Source organism: Poeciliopsis prolifica, unplaced genomic scaffold (assembly GCF_027474105.1).
Source record: "Poeciliopsis prolifica strain line A6 unplaced genomic scaffold, Auburn_PproV2 SCAFFOLD005, whole genome shotgun sequence".
NCBI lineage: Eukaryota > Metazoa > Chordata > Actinopteri > Cyprinodontiformes > Poeciliidae > Poeciliopsis > Poeciliopsis prolifica.
The window spans coordinates 4,413,291-4,434,847 of record NW_026562380.1 but is presented as its reverse complement, the minus strand read 5'-3'; positions in this window follow the sequence as shown (position 1 = coordinate 4,434,847).

Genomic DNA, 21,557 nt, shown 5'->3' with positions numbered 1-21,557 from the left:
TTTAAAATAGAACTATGTTAGAAAACAATATCTGAAGCTTTGAATATCTTCTAGGACATTGGTCTGCAACCTTTGCAATACAAAGAGTCATTTTTGATCCAGAAAAGTTAAACCTGCTTAGAGCTGCAAATATTACTTTAAAAAAAAAAAGACAACTTCTATATCTTTTAAAATATAAACCGTAATTGTTTTAAAGAAACATTTTATTTTTATGTTTTAAAATAAAAGCAATTCATAAAGCTGTTGCAAAAACAGCATGAATTCTCTCCTATTGGATGCTGATAATTGTGGAAAATTTAAAAAGGCACAGAGAAATATTTTAATAAATGTACTATTAACGTCATTCTATTATGGGATTTCAATATAGGAAAACATCTCCAACCTGCATTTGTGGTTATGTTTATCTTTAAAAACACAAATTAGTTCTTTATCATTTTTTAGATAGTTATTACTGACCATTGTGGAACGTTCAAAGAGCCACAGGGAAATGTTTGATGTCTGTGAAATGAGCGCCATCATAAGTTGAATGTGATGATGTCAGCAGTAACTGGTTTGGCTTCTATAACTCTGCAAGGTTTGTTCTTGTTACCCAAGACATCTGTGGATTCTATTACAGAGAAAAAAAGCCTTAAATATTTAAAGCACTACATGCCACTTATTTTAATTTGTTAAGAATTTTAAAAATCATACATGATTCTTTCCCAATTTACAGCTCGGCAAACATTTCTAGTAGTAATTTCAGAAAATGGGAAAATGTTTAAGTACTTTGCAAGGCACTGCTATTTTTTGTATTAAAAATATTATCTATGGACGGAGTTTGTTTAGTATTATATATTTTGCTTGAATATACAAGAATATTATGTACTTATTATATTACACATAAGTCAATGAAACCAGTTAAAATCTCATTATTTTTTTTAATGAGATAGAAATAGTCTATTGTTACCAGTGTATAATAATTTAAGTGATCTTTTACTGGAAGGTTTTTCAAAAGAATATAAAATAATTTGATTATTTGTTCAAAAGTGCTGTTACAGGTTTAATGAGTGTTCTGTCAAAGCCCAGAGCGGATCCTAACAGAACACACTGCAGGAGGTTGTTAAATAAATCAGACACATCAAGCAATTTTTGGCCTTCTGAAGGTGAGATGAAGAGGGGTGAACAGTCTGGGGGTCTGTGATGATGAGCAAGAAAGGAAAAGAGAGAAAACACGAGTTAAGCAAAAATGTCAGGGGACATTAAATTTGTAAAAATAGAATGTCAACATGTCAAAAGAGAGGCTGGAAACAGAAAACATTAGTGTTACGCATTCTGATCCACAAAAAATATTTAGGGGAAAAAAAATGCCACCTGCGGATGCAATGATGTGGAAAATTCTGGACCAATATTGCCATTTGATATTAATATTGCAGTTATGGATTAATTAACCCCAAATTTATAACAGAAGAACTCTGTTTAAATTATTTGCCCACTCAGTTTAAATGCACATTAGGAACTATTTGTGGTTTTTAGCATGTTAATGTTATCCGACAAATCTGGCTCTGTGTTGTTGCTGCAGCCTTTTGCCTTCCTTGTCAAGTGACTTGGTCAGCTGAAACTCTTGGAGAGCACATCTGAAACATAGTCCTTCACAGCTTAGACATTTTGTGCAAATTGCTTAACTTATTGAGTTTTCATTTTGTAAGTTTTGTTGACATTTGTCTTAAGAACATTCAGAAGAAAAGGTCACTATCAGAATTATCAAAGAGTTATATCAAAAGAGAGATGACAAACATTTTTTATGGAAAAATAATTAGCATAAGTCACATTCAAGATTGCAAAAGGGTTTGTTGTCATATCCTTTTGACAATATAATGCATGATAAAGCTGCCAGTGTTGTAGGTGAATGCTTTCTGACTATTATAGAAACTTTATGAAACACTGATAACTAAGTATTTAAATTTAACTTCACAGGCACTAACTATTTCTTTGTATTGCAACACATTTTACAGTTATTTTCATTGAAATTTATTTCTTATTTGTAAATGGCAGCCAAAATGATGGCTATGTGATTATTTTTAAGATTTTGTGCTTAATGGCTGTGATCCTCCTGTTTCACACATGCTTAAGGATTCATCATAACGTTTCCTGTCAGTGCTTGGTCTGTGCACATACGTGCAGTGTATCAGCGGTTATCCTCCAGCAGGAAGCCTGGCCTTGTCGTGTGGCGAGGGGCGGTGCAGGAAAGGAGCGGGCAGATTAAAGCAGCTTTGTCCGTGCATAAGTGGATTATCAGCAGGTAGAGTGCTCCCTGTGTTTTTGCAGCAATTGTATTAGTGTGCTTCCTGCCTGGCCACAGAGAGGACCATCTGCCATTTAGCTCTGATGGATGATCCCAAGCAAACGTCAGCCCTCTCTACACAGAGCACCTGCTGAATCCTGATCAGACAGTTGGCTCATATTAGCAGAGCCCATCACGTTTTCATGATACCATTCCTGTCTTACAGCAGGGGTTCAAAAATATGCACGGTTGTTGAACAAAGTAACATATTTGGGTGCGTCATACAGCATGTTAAGTCTTTAAGCTCTTTTAAGATCATTTTATGACTAGCAATCTTGTTTTGTTTTGCTTTGAATGCCAAAAAATAAATAAATAAATAAAACACGCATTAGAAAAAAAAAATACAATTTATCCCAAAAAATATTTTTTGAAATAAATACTAGTTCAACTACACATCAGGATTATCAAGATACTCGATTTATCAACATAGTACTAAATTAATCAGATTATTTGTGTCAAAATCAATATAAACTGACCCAAATTGTTGCTATTCTTTTGCCAGCAGCGCATCCATAACAAATGTTTGACCCTACTCCTCCCCAGTGAGCTGCTGGAAGTGGGTAGGGTACACATAACGTGTATAAGAACCTTAGTAAGGAACTAACTAAATTTTACAAAGTGATACCCAATTTCCTATTATACTTACACTCGATTGTTGACCTTTACTCAACAACCTTGATGTTCTCAGTTTAACAATGTTTTAAACACAGCATTTGGTGAAATTCTGAATTAATAAATGTCCATTTTATCCTGTTGTTTTTATTATTTGTCCATTTTAAAACAAACTATTGGGTATTCATTTCAATAAATCAAAATTATTAATAAAAAAACAATAAAGCAGTCTTGCTGCTTTATTATTTATTGCAAACAAAATAACAGTAAAATTACCCTTGTGCCTTGTTCGGTTTGCCTTTTTCTCTCTTTTTTTTAAATGAGCAGCCAAGAAACAGCAATTTTTAAAAATAAAATAAAATGTGAACTAAAATAAGAAAGAGTGGTTTTACTGCTGTCAGTTGTATGTAGCTGTGGGGATTGTGTGTTTTGAAGCATGAGAACCTCACCCACTGACGGAGTAGACTTTGTCTTCTTAAAATGGAAACACTAAAAAAAAGGAAAAGCATACGGAGACGTAGGCAAATTAATATGCTGCCTTGTATGGAGAGACACAACCCTGTAAAGCTGAAATGTTGAATTGTTCAAAGGATTTCAAAGATGTACCGTTATCCCTTAGATCAGACCAGGAGATCATTCAGACAGCTGAAAACTGTCTTTAATGTGACAATCAGGAAGGGTTAAATCAGCAGGGAAAGACATATATATGTATAAGATGCAAGACAGCATACAGATCTGAGGATCAAAAACAAACCTTTGGCTGTGAAGTGACCAACTGTTGTAACGCCTGCATGACGGGATCTGAAAAATTTGCATATAAATATAAATTTCATCACCAGCAAAGCAGACTTTTTCTATGTGTTAAAGCTGGGCAGCTATCTTTGTATCTGTCATGTTATTCCACTTTATTTATAAACACAACACTTTCAAAATGAAAAATACCTTATCCTTTATTTTCTCCTGACATGTATACACTTGACAGAAGTTGAATGCTGAGCGGGTGTCAGTCACAGAACAAAGACAGTTTTGGAGCAGCGTGAGGGTTATTGACCCTCTGAGCAGCAAGCACGCTTTCAGCCAGATCTCAGGCCCTGATAGCCATCAAAAGGCAACAAGAAGAAAGACCCTGTCTTCTCCTGACAACCATCTCTTGGCATTCGTCACTTTATCTCATCAAGCCTGACAAGAAATAAATTAGAACCACAGCCAACTCGGGGAGGGGAAAGCTGAAGATGTGTGCGTCTTTAGCGGGACACATGACATTAGGCTGACAGTCTTGTTTTCCACAAATAAGCCTCTAATTTTATTCACATGCATTTTAAGATAAATTACAGTTTGATGCACATCTTGGGTTTAATAATAAAATGCTGGAGGCTTCAAAGTTGTCATAAGAAAAATTTATTTATGTTGATGTGACACACATATATAATTCCCAATGAAAGTTTAACATGATAAGACTATTTGTTTTGATTAAAAAAATGATTTTGAAAGACATCTTTTTATTTTAATGATGTATACCTAAAATAATCACCTAGATTTATCGATTTCTAGGTACTCCTCTTACACTTGACAATGTTGTGAATAAATGTGAGCAAACGAAGAAGCTGAACGGCAGATTTTAACTGTTTTTCTAAACCTTTACTTTGGAGGGGCACTGGAGTGTAAACCTGCTCTAGTGGATGAAATGCCTGATCCCGCTGGACAACCTGCCAGTTCATTGCAAGGCACCATAAGTCTAAAATTAAAGCCATTCAGAATCCACTGGCTGCATCACCACTTTTAAAGAGGGGAGAGGGAACTACGTAAAATCATCGTTTTTCAGCTTTATATCATGTCATTATGTCGTTTCCTAATCAAAAACATTCCTGAAGTGTTGCTTTTATTATTTGATGCATGTTTGAAGAGTCTTCCCATGGCAGTCATTCAGGGGTGCCTAAATGCTTACTCTAAAATGTGCCTATTTACACAAAGTTACTCATTGCAGCTGCAGTCTCCAGCTGAGCTTCTACCCCAAACCCCACACAGCTCCTACAGAATAGTGGCAGCAGCAATTAGTAAAAGTCTGGTGGAATTGCAAGTCTGCTGATCTCATCATATCATTACCTCTCATTGCTCCTAAGAACAATTTGAAATGGTGTAACAGTGGAGTTGTGTTGTAAGAACATACTCAAGGAAGAATGTCGAGAAGGGTAGGAGCTTCTTAAAGAGACAAAAGTCAATTTCAAGGTGTCAAATTTCAAAGTCAAATTTCTTTTAAATCACATTTGATATATATAGTATATTTATAACCATGGAATAACATAATTATTTGTCTGTGCTATACAATGGCACTGTGTTACAAAGAGAAGTTCTTTTTAAATGACTGGAAAATACTTCTTCTGAAACATAAAATTGTTTTCTGTCCTGCTGTCAAGTCTTTCTCTGCTGCTTTTCAGGCTCACAAGTCTCTGCTCACACTGATGTTTCTCTCTTTGGTTTTTGCTATGTCTGAAGGCCTAAATCTACTTTACTGAGTTAGTGTGTGTGAAAAATTTTAACAAGAAATAAGGAAACAAGGAATAACTATAAGGGTAGGACCATCCAGTTATTGATTTCCAAAGATGTTTTCGTGGCAGCATATTTTGTGCATATAAAAGAAACAAAACTGCTCACAATGGATCAGTTTCTAATTAACAACTATGCATTGCTTGGTGTTGGTTCATCAAATTAAATACCAATAAGTACATTACATTTGGTATCTTGGATGTAAAAATGTTGATCAGGTATGTTTACCTTTGCAAGGAACTCTCTATCTCCAGGCAGCTGAAGTGTATCCCAATGCCCGCTTTTCAATAACAACCTTAAGTCTCTACAATAACATCACATTCAGTGCTTGCTGCCTCAGGCACCTTATGTTCTCTAACACAACACAAAACAATCAGAGTGCCTGTATCTATCTTAACCCACCTGCAGTGGCTTTTAATGCCCTTTTCCTGAGCTCTAGTGTGCTGATGTAGCTCAAACACACCCACTCATTTAATTCGTGATAAATTTCCCCCTTCAGCAACATTTAACTTTGGTCTCCCAAAATCTTGATGGCAAGTTGCATTGTTAGCCTCCAGAGCTGGGTTGTGTCCATCTTCCATTTCAGTCATGTGGAGTGTACAGCAGTCTGCCAGTCAAATAAACCCCACCCCTTCCTCATCTTTCCATCCCTGTTTGACCCAGAGCTGCTTTTATCTCCTCCTGCTGGGACCCAGCTAGCAGAGGAAGGCGTCTAGCACTCAGGCATCGACTTTGAGCCTTTCTCCTTTAGTTTCTGTCTCTCCCTGCGTCCCCAAACTCGTTAATGCCCAGGCTTCAGTTTTATAGAAAATACATTTTTGCTGTTACTGCTGTGCTGTTCATTTTCTGGGATGTGGGATTACAGGTTATCCCAGCCTTCAGATATACACTAACAGACCAGCATCCCACTGACCCTCCAAAGCCTTCAATTTAGCACAGTTATTTATGGAGCAACAAGAACACATTCTCCCCACTTCTGCTTTTCTCTGCTCATGGTGCTGGCCAGCCACTTCAGATTTTTATTTTTTTTTTTCCTGAGCTTTTCGAGCATGGCACTTTCTCTGTGATGCACAATCCTATTACCCCTCCATGGCCCTATAGTTTGGTGATAAGAGCAGTCTGGTAGAATATATGCAATAGCGGTAGTCCTTAGCCTCCTTTAGCTGCAGTAGGTAGCTTAACCATGGGAGGAAGTCTCTGCAGAGCTTTCACTGGCGTCCATTTACTGGGTCTTAATCTTTCTAAAAATGTTTGTTCAGAATATTTGTTGATGACGAAATTGCACAGACGAAAAACACACCTTAATATGTGTGTCAAACATGCAGAGCTTTATTGAAATCAATCAAATACACATTAAGGTTCACCTTTTTCGGTGCAAAATTACATCAGTACATTCAGTTTGAATGTAAATAAAGCTTCTTGAGCTCTGAAAGTTTATTTGAACCGCTTTTCTCTTGCTGTTGGTAGAATGCTTTGCTTTTCTGAAAATGTAATAGAAGGAGATTGAGTCTGATGGAGAGGAGTTCGGGACAGTCAGTACTTCGACTTTTATGATCATCACAAGATTCTTGTAAACTTTAAGAAACATGTTACTTATGCTCAGCACACTTTTACAACTTGTTTAAGTGGGTGTTTGTGTGTTCATTTTTCTGCGTTACTTTACATACTGTACAACTTGTCTTTAAATTAACAAACTCTTGGGCATTTTTTAAAATCATGGTCTGTTTTTCAATGCTCACCCTGCAAAATTTTTCAAGAAGATGATGGAGATGCTGTGGCCAACCAATAAATATTTATTTGTTGGAAACCCCGGATCAAAAACCAAATACTTTGTGAAGATGCTGGCTGAAACTATTAACTGAGTGTCAATTTTTGTGGTGAAACCAGTCCTGTGTCAACAGGAACTGAAAAGCTGCTCACTAAGAAAAAAGCCATTATTCCAAAACAACAAAAGAATCAAGGTGACAGGTTGCTTATAAAAAAAAAAACTTTACCTTTTAGAGACATATGCTGTAATATGATGAAAATATGATTATTTGACTTTAATGGCCATTTTCACATTTGGAGAAACAAGGGGGGAAACGTGTGAGCTTGAGAACATAATCACATTTTTCTGAACTAGTGAACTTGACAAAATATACAACATCATAGAACTTTATGTGTAAATACTGAAGAAACATCGAAAGAAACCAGCCAGTGGATTAAAGCTTGGTACTAACGGGCCTTCAAATATGAAATGATCCTAAATTTACCACCCAATTAGCTAAAAATTGACTCAAGAACCACATTATCAAATAAAAAATTATGGTCAATGCCGAAGAAGTGTGTGTTAGCAGGGTAGTTAACAAAGCTGACTGTTAAAGCAATTCTGTCAGGAGATTAATTAAATCAAACTAGGGTGAAAAAGCTTGGTGAAGAAAATCCCAAAGTCAGTTCCTACCACCAAATAGTAAAGGAACTACATGTAAAACTCTCAGTTTGAAGCAAGATACAAAATCCCCAAGATTAAACAAAAAATGTTAACCTTAACTGTCCTAAAACAATGCAATGTGATGTTATGCAACCAGAGGTGAGATTATGTGACTTTTGCTCTGATGTATGTAAATATCTGGATTCAGGTGTAAATAAAAGATGTATTCAACGCTTCAGAGTATATTAAATTTGTGGATGTATGTTCACATGTGACCGCTTTACCTTTGACCTTGCATCCAGGATTCTTGTAAGACAGCTTGGGTGTCAGCTGACAGGGTGATTTTCTGTGAGAGTGCTGACAGTGCTCTTAACCCTCTCATCAAAGCTTCAGCTTTCCTCTGAACCCCCCTCCACTGAGACCCTAGCGTGAGATTCAGTCCCTCTTCAACCATGTACATGGTGCCTAATTATGCTCTGGCCAACATGAGCAGTAGAAGGAGCCCCCCGCTGTATGACTGCAGCTTGAACAAAGCCTGAGAAAAGGGAATGGGAGAAATGGATAATTAGGAATATGGTCCGATTTTCTTTTCACTTTCACTCCTCTCTTTCTCACACTGCTTCATCTGCATGTTTTAGAAGGTCTGTCCAATTACCGAGCCAATATCCGCAGCCACTTCTCCATCCACCACCGGGGGGTAAAGTGTTACGGTGTGTGAGGAGAGGAGTAAGTGAAGGGGATTCTCAGAACAGTGTGAGTTTAAATTAATTGCTTAAATTAACAGTTCCACAGGATGGAGTGAAATTGAAGAAGTATCCTTTTTTTTAATTTGCTTTGTTCTTACTCCTGGCCTTGTGCACGTAAACATGCAATATTGTTCTCAAAAGTGCATCTGATGTGGCACTATATTAAAAGCAGGATGTAGTTTGAATTCAGCCTCCTTTGGGATGTATCCAGCTGTTTTCTATCAGCGCTTTGTGTCCAACTCCGTCTATCTCTGGATGACTCAGGGACTACTGCAGAGTTTTAGTTATCACAACTGCAGCAATAATTGGATGGTAAAACAGAAGTTTAGTGAGTTTGGAGCGTATTCTCTGTGAAAATATCTGAGTCTTGTTATATCTGCTGAAATATTCATATTTTACATGACTGCCTCAAACACACACATAATTATCTTGAGACCATTTTCATTTTTTCATGTCACATAAGAAAATGTCTTGGTGGGTGGCGAACTAAAGAGACTACTGTTCTTCTAAGGTATGCACCATGGTATCTTTTTAAGGTTTGTTCTTCACATCACAGTATCTCTATTTTACAAGAGCTGTTTTAGCTATTGAAATAAATTCTATATGGACTGCATATTTTTAATACTTTTCAGGGCAGCATATAAAGATGAGCCCAGCCTCGAGGAATGATTGAGTCTTTCATTATTTTCATCCACTTAAAAAAAAGGGGGATAAGACAGACCCAATCTAATCTAAGACAGACTCCAATCAGACTCCTCCTTTCTTAAAGAAAGGAGGAGTCTGGAAAATGTGTTTTGACTGTTTCCAGATTTTATTAATAAAGCACATTTAAAGTCTTCAAAAGAAATATAGCTTCAGAAGCTGAAATACTGAGGTGTTACTTTACATTTCATTAATTTGAAATGTGAAGTAGCACTGAGTGGTCAAGAGCTGAGACAAGGAAAACTGTAGACGTTAGCTTCTGTGGTAATACTGGGACTGCTTCCATTGTGCGCATTAATCCATATTAAGATACGTTTTGAGTTTTAACTATTCAAATGGGTAGTTATGAGCACTTTTAGAGGGACCAGAGGACCCCTCTGATAGTGGAGGGATTTGGTCCCAAACTTTACAAATTGCAAGGGTCCTCTATAGTTGTTGTCATTGTTCTTTTCAAAGTGTTACAATTGCACAGTTTTATAAATACAATATAGTACCATGTATTAGCAAATGTATTTCAAATTTGCTAAACTATTTCAATTGAGTGTATGTGGGTGGCATACTTACACAATTTTTGGAAGCATTCTGTCTGTGGACAAAGTCTACTGCTCAGCACAGTCTATAATGCTTCTTGACATGAGATATAGGGATAGTTTCCCGGGGTGTGAGATTCACCTTAACCTAACATTCTTCTGCTTTTCCAATTTGCAGTCGATAGGTAGTTGGTTGCCCCTTGTGTTGTGTAGGGACTGCTTGCTTGCTGCTGGGATTACAGAGAGCTAATGTTTTATGCAAGAATGCACTACATTTTATCCCATCTCTGAATCTCCAAAGATTTCCTGCACTTTTATTGGTTGGACTTGGCAAAAAAAGGGGCTTGCCCAGGGCAGTTCTCATGGAAGAACCATCATTGATACTGAGAAGGAAAAAAATGCAATAAAGCCCATAGAGTTTTCTTTTTATTTAACTATTTACAGTGTTCAGATTGTTGCAGTTGTAATAGAATAGAAGAACAACAAAGACCCTCCACAGGAAGGATAATGGGTGTGCAATAAGTTAAATTTTAGCTTTTAGTTCTTTCTTCCCCAAAATATGAAATATTAGTAAATGTTGGGAGTCTGTTGGAAGAGTCTGACACAAGGTAGGAATATTTATCATTTAGATATTGCACTAAGAGGTGCAATATCATACCCATTCTGACACCATACCCATGGTGCTAACTGCTGATAAAAACATGTTGCCAATATCATATTTTCTTGACTTACTATTATTGTAAATTCTCTTTTCTCCCCTTGTGTGATTTAATGTACAAAAAGTGATCATCCCTACAAAATAATATTAGAATTTGACCTAATGGTAGTTACTGTATGTGTCTGCTGATTTGACTGTAGATACTAGTATTACATTTGTATCTGTACTGTGTGACCTTACATTTTTCTTACAGAAATATATTTGCCTTCAGTCTCTAGATCAGGAATTTCTTCCTGTTTTTTTCCAGTTACTCCTACTTTGGGTCTACAGTTGCAAACAGCAGCTAAAGCCCCTGTAGCTAATCTCCCCCCCATGCCGGCCAGTATCATCCCCACCCACTCCGCCTCGCTCTGCTGCTTACTTTCACTGAAGATTTGGATGTATGAATTCACTCTATAGCTGCAGATGTTTGAAATCGGATACGTTCAAGTCCCGTGTCAAGCTGTGTTTGCTATACCTCAGCAGATACACTATCACTTTATTTTTCTGTTGACCACATAATTCTTGTTTGTCCATCATTTATCACTGAAAATTGGTTTCAAATCCCCAAGCCCACCGGGTATCCAAGCACAGAAACCACAGAGACTCATGTCATTGTTTTTTAGAAATAAGAACTGATAACATTATGACGGTTTCATTTCAAGCATGCAGTGCTGCTGTCTTTTCTACGTCTCCAGCCTCGGCGCATGTACACTGCAGACAAATCTCCTAAATCCCATGTGAGAAATTTCATTCTCACCAGCCATAAGTCATGAGACGTCTCCAGAATATAAAATCAGCCAGTGGATGTGGAAACAAAATTGTTTATGTGTGAGTATAGAAGGCCATTAAAAGCATATTATGGTCATGGGAGGAGTTAGTGGTTACAAGGTCATGGTAGGGGCCAAACTAATTCTTTCTGGCTTGAACGTTGCCTTGAAATTATCTACACTGTTAGAGTAATAATATATACTTAAAGTAGCAGTAGTTTGGGGGAAATAATACTCTCTAATGTATTTAATTACATGCATAGCTTATTAATTACTAATATTTGTTAAGAGAGTGGATGTCTGAGTTTAGTGCCTTTGATCCAAACATACCTGAAGAGAAAGTTGTTATTAGGCCAAGAGAGCAGATTAACAAAGCACCATATTAACCTTCAGGTTCATCTAATTGTTGAGAAATTTAATGCAGCTCTGAGTGAGGGGAGATCAATATATTGAGCTGGCCTGGCATACAACATCTAATCCTGCAAATCTGCTTGAGAACCTGTGCTACTGCAGTGAATGTCTAAGCAACCAAATGACTTACAAAGTGTTGCTTAGGCATAATTCATGTAATGCATCTTCACATGTTCACATTCATTTCCTCTCCTGCCTTTTAATTTTTCAGGATCAATCAAACTTTTCTAGGTTTAGGTTGCCAGGGTGTGGTGCATGAATGTTACACTCACACATATGGTTATATGCTGACTGGGTGTCTTATCCTGCTATTTTCGATGCATAGAGACTTTTCTAGTGATTATCTGGATGTGAACAGTAATTACACACAGCTATAGATCAACTTCTAAAGATATTGATAACAGCTGAATCAGCCACAGTAAAATCCAATACAACCTACAGAAGGTGAACTTGCAGTGCAAAAATGCTCACAACCATTTTAAAATTTTGTAAACCTGACAGCCACAAGCTACTTTTTATTTTATTGGGGATTATAACACAAAGGAGTGTCATCCTATGTGTTATCAAGTGGGAGGAAAACAATTCTTGATTTTAGACCTTTTCTACTAATTAAAACCTGGGAAGTGGGGCATTTGCTTTGAGCCTCCATAAATCAATACTGCAGTTCTTTTGAGGTAAGTTCAGCGTTTCTCTTGTCTGGCCAGAATTCCGTTTTCCAAAAGTTGTATCCTTAAACAGCTTGCGGCAACTTAAAATTCAACTTATATCTTAAATGTCTATTTTTCTTTGCACTTTTCATAGAGACATGATTATTGGTTTTGATACTGTCAGATTCTCCCACCCGAATTATGAATCTCTGCAGCTCCTCTGCACTTACCATAGACCACTTGGCTGCTTTTCTGATATTCTCTGACTTCCCTGTCAGTAAAGCAGTTTTATTCTGTTTGTTCACGAATGTTCCCTAACTGAGGGTGGAAGCTTTTATTTACTAGGAGAATTCTGTTGGTTTTGCGGTAGCAGAGTAAAGGGGCACATCTGAATACAAATCTCCAGCATTATAGCACTTCTCAGATTTTGATTTTCAAAAATTGTAAAGCATGCATCATTTCTCTTCCCAGTTCATATGTGTTACTTTATCTTTCCCCATCCCAAAAATCTTGAGAAAATAAAACTGAGGTTTCTGACTGTACACTAAAAAAATGGATGTTTTACGAAGACATTTTCTTTTGCAAGGCACAGTATCCACTTAAAAAAACCAAAGCCTTAGTTACATACACGCTCCATTTCATGTTTTGACTTTTTATCTCAAAACAAAGAAAGTGTTTCTTTTCTTTTTTTCTCCTGTAACATGCCAGTTTAGTAAAAATCTGTAAATCCATTTCTCTAAATTACATCATTTTCTCTCTGTGTATTCACTTATCCCTTCAAAAACACCATTTGAATCTCTGAGCTTCTAACTTCACTCATTATTAGTAGACAGTGAAGCTGCCCTGAAGCCTCCTGTCTGTCCTTTCAATCACGGGCTACTGTGCCACTTGTCATCTGCAGTCAGGCTTGTTATTGAAAGCCATCCCTCAGGCCAACTCTTTGTCTTTAGTGGCTCCATTAAATTAGAGTGACACCTGGCATGGACTCTCAACTGTAATGGGCCTTCTTCTTTTTTATCCAATCCCTTTTATCAGCCTAATAGAACACTGATGAAATATTACTAAACCAAATCTCTTTCTCTGTGCACCAGTGAACTCCACGTGCTGCTGAAAGTAACAAGTCATCAGTGCGTGAAACTTTATTGATATAGCAAATTAAAAGGATGTATTCATGCAGGAATGAATAACCAAAACCTTCACATATTGCACATACTGGATAAATTACATAAGCTCTTTAATGACATTGAATGTGGCTCGTGACTCGCGCACGCAGCAGAGTGATAAGTGGTGATATTTCTAACTTTTATAAAGCAAAATGCCTAATATTTGCTTCTGTTCCTGCTAACAGAGAGCTGCTTTTAGACTAATCTTTTGTTAGGGGCTTTACAGTTAAACTTTGACTTGCATAATACATTTTGTGCGGCTTTGTTATGCAAAAGAAGCATGATGAAAAGTGTTTCCTCTCTGAGTAATGGGATTCCAGCTGCTCCCCTTCCTGTTTGTTGCTCGAGGTGAAGATCAGCACACTGTAGGAAAATCCCCTCCTCTCCGACCTCTTGAGCTCTGACATATTTCGCTTTGTGATATTCTGTGTCTATGAAAGTGAGACAAAAGCAAAAGTGTTGGGAGAAAATGGCTTAAAATAGTTAGATTAATTTGAAAATAGATATAGAAACTACAAAACATGTCCTCGTCAATGAAATGCGTTGTTAAATATGCAAAAATGTATTAGTTATTTATATACTCTACTTTCCTGAACCTGCACTTTTCCCTCGCATTAAACTTCTCCATTGTTCCGTCTTTATTCACAATTGCTAATTCTGCAAAATTGCAAGCCACTATTTTGAACAGAAGAAGCCTGGAAAATGCTGTGTTCTTGCTCTGCTTGCTTTAGTACTGCCTTAGGTGACAACATAATAATTGATAGTCCAAGATGTTATGTTAGAATGAGATGCATTACTCATTGTTAAAATCATGTCTCTCTTGTGACTTTTTGTTGCCTCAAGGGAGGATGAGATCTTCTGTTACATAAAAGAGAATATCCACATCATTCATCGTCTTTTGCTGCTGTCAAGTAAAATAAGTATAACTAACTTATCAAAAATAAATTCACTTATTACATAAAAAGGACAATTACTAAATGTGAAAGTACTAGCTTAAGAAATGTAACAAAAACATTACTTTTCATGAATATGGGGTTATGTCAAAGCAGATTTTATGGTATTTGGCTACAATCTTTAATTTGGTTACATTTATTCAGTGAAGATGACATATCAGATAAGAAATAGTTAATTTTCACAAAATCACTTTCAGTAGAATCATATTTTGAAATAAATCCAGCTAAAACATTATTTATAATTTTTTTTGTTTTTGAAAACTTACAGTTCATAATCTAATTAAATAAATATAGCATTATTAATACAATGGATCCCATCTAGTCTGAGTTCAGCATGTGGATTACCTGATTTGCAGATTTTTCCATGAAACAAAACCCCAAATTATTTGCATAAAACTGACCGATTGATGGACTTTTTTTTTTCGTAGAGCACATTTGAAATACTCTAAGGAAAATGCAGCATGCGAAGTAAGTATTTGCAGCTTTCAGCTGTTTGGGGGCAACTGTGGTCCTTATTGCCGATGAATACCAGGGGTCCACTCTAATACATAAGCTCTAAATAAAAAGGATAAGTTGAAGGACATGGGACTCTATAAATTAGAAATATTGTGCATGGAAAGGACAAAGAGCTGTTCTGTTAACAAAAGATAGTTACATAAACTACTAACCTCAAGGACATCAATAATGGTGTCATTAGGGATTTTATGGATTTTACGGTCAATTAATAAATTGACTTGCATTAAAGTTGAGATTTTTCTTAATGTTTTAGCATGAGATTTTGCTACAATTAATATATCAAGGTTTGTTCCACATTTTAACTAAATTTCTATTCATCTTAAATGTCTACTTAGTGGAGTGTCCTTTTTTACCAAAATAAATTTGACACCATTAGACATACAGATACATTTTCCTGACTTATATCAGTGCAAACTGGCAAGTTTAGAAAGAATATTCTCTCTTTTATAAAGCTTAGTATAAACACATAAACCAAATGCTCCACTTTCCTTGATTAAATACATAAAGCTAGTCCCACACCTATGAAGTACTGCCTGCCAGAATAAACACATAAACTCAACTATATGGACAATGGATCTGTTTGGACTGACTGCTTTATGTGAAAGTCTGATACTCTCTTTATCTCCCTTTGAACCATAGTTACACATTTTATAGGTCTGACATTGTTAGGGGTTGCATTTGTCAAAGCTGTCGAGTCGCTCTCTCCTGCTCTGCTACATATGGTGTACTCTGTGTTGAAGAATAAAAACACTCATGATCAACAGGGAAACTTTTCCAAACAAGACTCATTTATTTATCTCATGTCGTGGGATTATTTCTAGCAGCTCAGAATGAAGAAAAAAGATTTGGTATCTCAAAGGCAAGAGAAAATAAGGAGAAGGTAATGCATAGCAAAGCTTAAATTGAGGCCATTATTGAGGGCAAGCAGGGAATAGTGTGGGGGTTGACTAAAGAAAGCATAAGGAGAGAAGATTGTTAGTTGGGTCAGATGAGCACTGTTGGCAACTTAAATTATGCAAGGGCGTTGAATCATCTGATCTTTCAGGTAAAAATATAAAACAATACTTTATCAATGGCATTTCATAATTTAATGTTTTTGCCTTAGATTTTGTGATTCATTATTTAAGAATTTAGTATTCTCAAGCATCAATTAAAATACTTTTCTACATAAAGCACTTCATAAGACAAAGAAGTCCAATTCATTTTTAGTTGAACAGAATCCAGCTTGTATTTATGTCCATTCAGATCAAATCCATTCATTCTAGTACCACTTGGAGTCGAGAGGAAAAGATGGAGAAGCAGAAAACCAAGCAACCATACCTTCTATAGATAGGAGAAGAAAATACAATTTTGATGGCTGCAACGATTGAAGAAAGCACAACTAACGTCAATACCACTCAACCAGGTGTACCACGTATGAAAGAGAGGCAAAGAGTGTATACATAGTTAATAGGAGCAGTAAGTCTTTCAGTAACTTTGTCTAGAAACATAAAACACAAAGATACAGGCTATGGGCCAGTATTACCTGAAGTGAGAAAGAAAAACAAAAGGAGTATATAAAGTTAATGGCATCATAAATTCTGCCAGGAGTCTTTTCCAATACAGAGTCAAAGCTCTAAGTAGACCCGTTGGGTCAGTATAACTTTATATGAAAATTTAACAGGTAATTGACATCCTTAGCTCTGTCAATCCCTGGTTTTATCTAACCATACGTGGACTGGGTCAAGAGTACTTTCAATGTGACATAGAAGCACTGAGCCAGCAGTACTTTCTTTTCACTGACTAATAAAACAGGCTAAGAAAACAAATGTTACACAAAGTTCATGGTAGCAATATCTCTATTGTTTGCTCTGCCCAGAAAAGAGATGAACATAAAAACAAAAGTGTTGAGCAAGGAGTAGTGATATAGTCCCTGCAATGGCAACAATTAGCTCTGACATTGGCTTTATGCACCAAACAGACAGATGTCAACACAGGTGCACTAAACCAGGTGTACTTTCTGTGGGAAAGAAAAAGAAAGATTGAGCAAAGTTGATGGCAACAATAGCTCTGTTAGTAGTTTGTTCAGGAAGGAGATACAGCTATACACACGCATTGGGTGCCATTTTCTGGGAGAGATAAAAGCAACAAATAGACACATAATCAATGGCAGCAATAGTTCTGACAATGCTTACATGCAGGAAAGATACAGAGCCAAATACAAGAGCACTGAGCCAGTAGTACCTTCCATTGAAGGGTAATGGGGAAGAAAATAGAGTCCACAAGTTGATGACAGCAATACTAATCAGCTCTGAAAGTTTTTCTTCACAGTTAAGGCATCTGCAACTAGCTATTTGACTGAAATAGTAAAAAAACACACCAAAAATCCCAGTTTTTGCTGGCATCAGACGTATTAGTACACTGACAATTAAACTTGCAGTTAACTGCCGAAGTTGTTTATATGGGCCAATTGCATGAATGTGGTGATAGTTTAAATGGAGGTACTTTACACCCAGAGCCTCTTTGTTTGAGAGCTGAATTTTTGCTTCAAAGTCACAATGAATTGCATGGCAGTAGCTCCAGTGGTTAGCTTTAGGCCACAGTTGCCTAGGTAATGCTGTTTTGAACAGTGTTAATTGCACAGAGAGACACATAAAGTGGTTTTTCCCTGTGGTAAGCAGGACATTAAAAAGGGCAGAAGAACAGGAGATAACGCTCCACTTCTTAAATTGGGCCACAAAAGCAGGCTGTTTGAGCTCAGTCGCATTTTAAAGAACTCTGGTTATTATCATTTAACTACATCTGTTTTTGTTCTCCCTGCTATAATTTATACAGAAATTGGCAGCGTTGGAAAGTGTTAAGTCACATGAAGGTTAAACTGAGAGAAAATGGGGGGAAAAAAAATCTCTATTACTTGTGTATTTATGAAGAGGAAATGCTGCGTTGGCTCCCAGAGACGCTGATAAATTTTTATTTGGTTGACAAAAGAAATACCTTTTTTGGCAGAATAAAGCCTCTATTGATTACCAGCCTTGCAGCTGCAAAGTGATAAGATTTGGGAGATAATGACCAAATTTGAAACCTATTATTTTTCACAATAACTACTCAACGCATTTGTGTTCATATGTATACAAATGCAAACTGAATCTAATCATTAAAAATCTGTCAATCTGCATTTTCTTTGTGCCAGCAGGAAATAATTAAACCGAAACGGCAGATATTTTGAATAGATGCACATAAAGTAGGAATCCTGAGGGTTTGCGCCTTCTCCATCCCCATATTACACCCTACTGCATGTTAAAACACATTACCCCCCACCCCCTAACCCCAAAGCTGCACACAGAGAGATGGAGTGAGAGCATGTGTACAAATGAATCAGTGCTATTTGTTGTAGTGTTTCAGTCTCGAGCCGTTTCAAGCAGCTTATTTGAGAGAGCCGTGGATCATGTTTAGAAAGCTTGCTCTCATTATATCAGACCCTGGGGAAAGAAAAGGCCCTCTTTCTCCATACTATCAAAGCCACAGAGCAGCTTTAGAGGACATGCTTCAGTCTGAATGGAGGCTCTGGAGTACATAGAAAAAGTAGCATGCTCAGCCCTCATCAGCCCATGCTGTGGGAAGCTGCCAGCGTTCAAGGTTTTGATCAGGCCTTACAGTAATGGCTGTGGGTGACAGGTATACCATTCTATAGTTGTAGGACTAAATAGCTTGATTAGCATAGTGCTTCGGCAACATATTTAGCTTCCACTGCTTATGAAACTACTATTTTTTTTACTTTTCTCCCTGGCTGCAGCATTTTGGATCCTGTTTCATTTGACAAAAGCATGATTATGTAAACAGGGTATTTATCGCGGCACAACTGGGATGTAATACGGTTTACCTCCACTGTGTTGTGCGCATTTACCCTGGTTAAAATAAGTTACAGCTCGATTTATTAGCCAAACGCATTGTTTTTTGTCTTTTAAGTAAAATTAAAATGTACCTGGAATGCACAGCATTTGCTTCCCACAAATCTAAATCAAGTGGATCCACAATAAGGACTGCAACTTTATCTTTTTGCTTTTTGAAATAATTTTCTCATTAACAGCTGCAACCACATATTTACATAATCAATGTAGCAATCTACTTTTATTTGCTAGATGCCAAAATTAAGAGAGAAAGTAAGTTTATATGCATGCATTTAGTATTTGGTGGAATGCTATTTGAAACGTATGATTTAAGTCAAGAGTTTTGGGTTTGCTGAAGTTCTAGCTAATTAGCCTTGACACAAAACTCTCACCTTTCTGAATGGTATGATGGCTGAAGATTGTCATACTGTTTATACTTGTTCATAACAGTTTGTACAAATGAATGTGACACTTTCCTAATGTGTAAATTATACCTAAAGATGAAGAATACTTCTGGAGGACCACAATTCACATCTTGCCTAAGATTTTTCTCATTAAGAAAGCCAGGTATTTTTAGGGGCTGTCTTAATATTAGTCAAATTTATACTTTCTGAAGACACCAAAGTTTTCTGCGGTGAAGTCGGTTATGAAACAGTTTGCCAAACAATTACTTGAAAAATCATGAAACACCCCTTTAAATGTTCTGCATTCATCATGGCATTCCAACAAACCTTCTAGACTTTTATGACACTTGCTAAGCATATTTTGCACTAAAGCAGATTCTGTACTTTGAATATTATCTTATAGATACAAGATGTACATTTGGCCTGGAGCGAGACTGAAGAATTTTCTTGAGGTGCGAACAAGGTTCAATTAAAAATCCTATACAGAAATAATTTTCTTTGATGAATTCCTTACACCCACAGCTGGGTTTTCCTTCCCTCTCTAGCTATTATTAATTCATTTACATTTTGCTGCAAAGGAAATTATTAGAATGTTGCGCAGTGAATTGCCTGCAGCAAACAAGACGAAGAGTGGAGCCCTTGCAGAATAAAATCTGGCGACTTTTATGTTTTTCCGTCTTTATGTGAAGCCTTTTAACATCATCATTGTACTGAGCCTTGATTCATTTTTTGTTGATCATCAGTAGTTGAGTTCCTTCGGCCACACCTCCTCTAGCCACCCTGCCTACTGAACTGACTGTGACAAATACCAAAGAATTATAAAATTATAGTGTTGAATAAAAAGTGTTCGTGTGAACAAAAGGAGGAAATCTCTCACCAGAGGCCTGGTGCTTTGTTTATGCATCAAAAGTGACACAAAGGTTTGGTCTCTGCATGGGGTTGTTCTCTGAATTAAAACAAAACATAAACTGTACTAATTTCAGGTTAGACCTTCTGCTCTTTCAGAAGCGCCCAAGGTCTTTGTGACAGAGATCTAATATGGGTGTCAGAAACATTTCTGTTATTTAAATTCACATCAAGATAAAAGCCTCACGCATTTCCTGAAGCCCTGCGGATCCATAATGCACATCTCCCACACCACCAACTGTAACCTAAAGCAAAGATCCTTCATGTCGTTTAAATCAAATCCTGATCTGACCATCTGAATGATATAAATGAGATGCGTATTAATGATCAAGACTCATTAAACCCCGTAACATTTTCATGTTACTGGCCAGTACTGGAAAGGTTGTGCAAATTCTGGCCTCTGGTTTTGTATTAATATAAATGTTTACAAGAGTTGATGTGATTAGTGAACTCACCCACATCAAAGAGAAACACTGGTCTCAAGAGTGAGAGATGTATTTAATACATATTTATAACCTGATGCATAACCTGATTAATTCCTAAAGCATATTTTTGATTCATTGTTTTCAGAAAAAGTTATGTCTCCTTTGCAATTAGAAACTCTCTTAAGATATTGGTGCCTTTGAATATTCTTTTAAAATCAGTAGGCCTAGATATAATATGAGATACAAAATTTCTGTTCAGTTCAGAAACACTTTTATTTTTCCCGAAGAAAAATTAAATCTCATTGTAACTCGTATCATCTAAGCATCCTCAAACAGTTGTCATCTGTATTTAAACGCAGATCCCGTAGATTAGAAATTCAGCAATCAGATTTTTTCTGAGTGTGTCTGAGTGTGTGCATACCTCAAAAAAGAGAAAATGTGCTGCAGATTCTTTGTTAGGTAGTAGTTATCTCAATTTATGAATTCCTAATCTATGATTTGATCATTATTGAACACAAACTTCTTGTTTGTAGATAGTTTTATACTCCTAAAATCATTGTGTATCCTAATAATGACACATTTAGTGAACTGGAAATCCTTTTTTTTTCAGTGCTACTGATTGTCGATTAAGGTTAACATTGACCACCTCTAATCTGTGGTTAATTTTGTAGTAGTAGTTTTTTCTTTTAGTTGTCCTAACTATGAAACAAAAGGTGTCCTTCTTAAGTCCTTCCTCTGGGATTGAGATTTAAAAAATCCTCACTCACCTTTACAGAACTGCATATGTTTTAGAATAATTTCAACATAAAAAGTAGTTTGTCAATTTGCATTTGACAGAAAACGGTGGGGTGTTAGAGTGACACAGAGACAATCAACTGACTGCTCAACCTGACATCCAAAATCCCTGCAGCACTAAACAGAGATGTCACCCCATG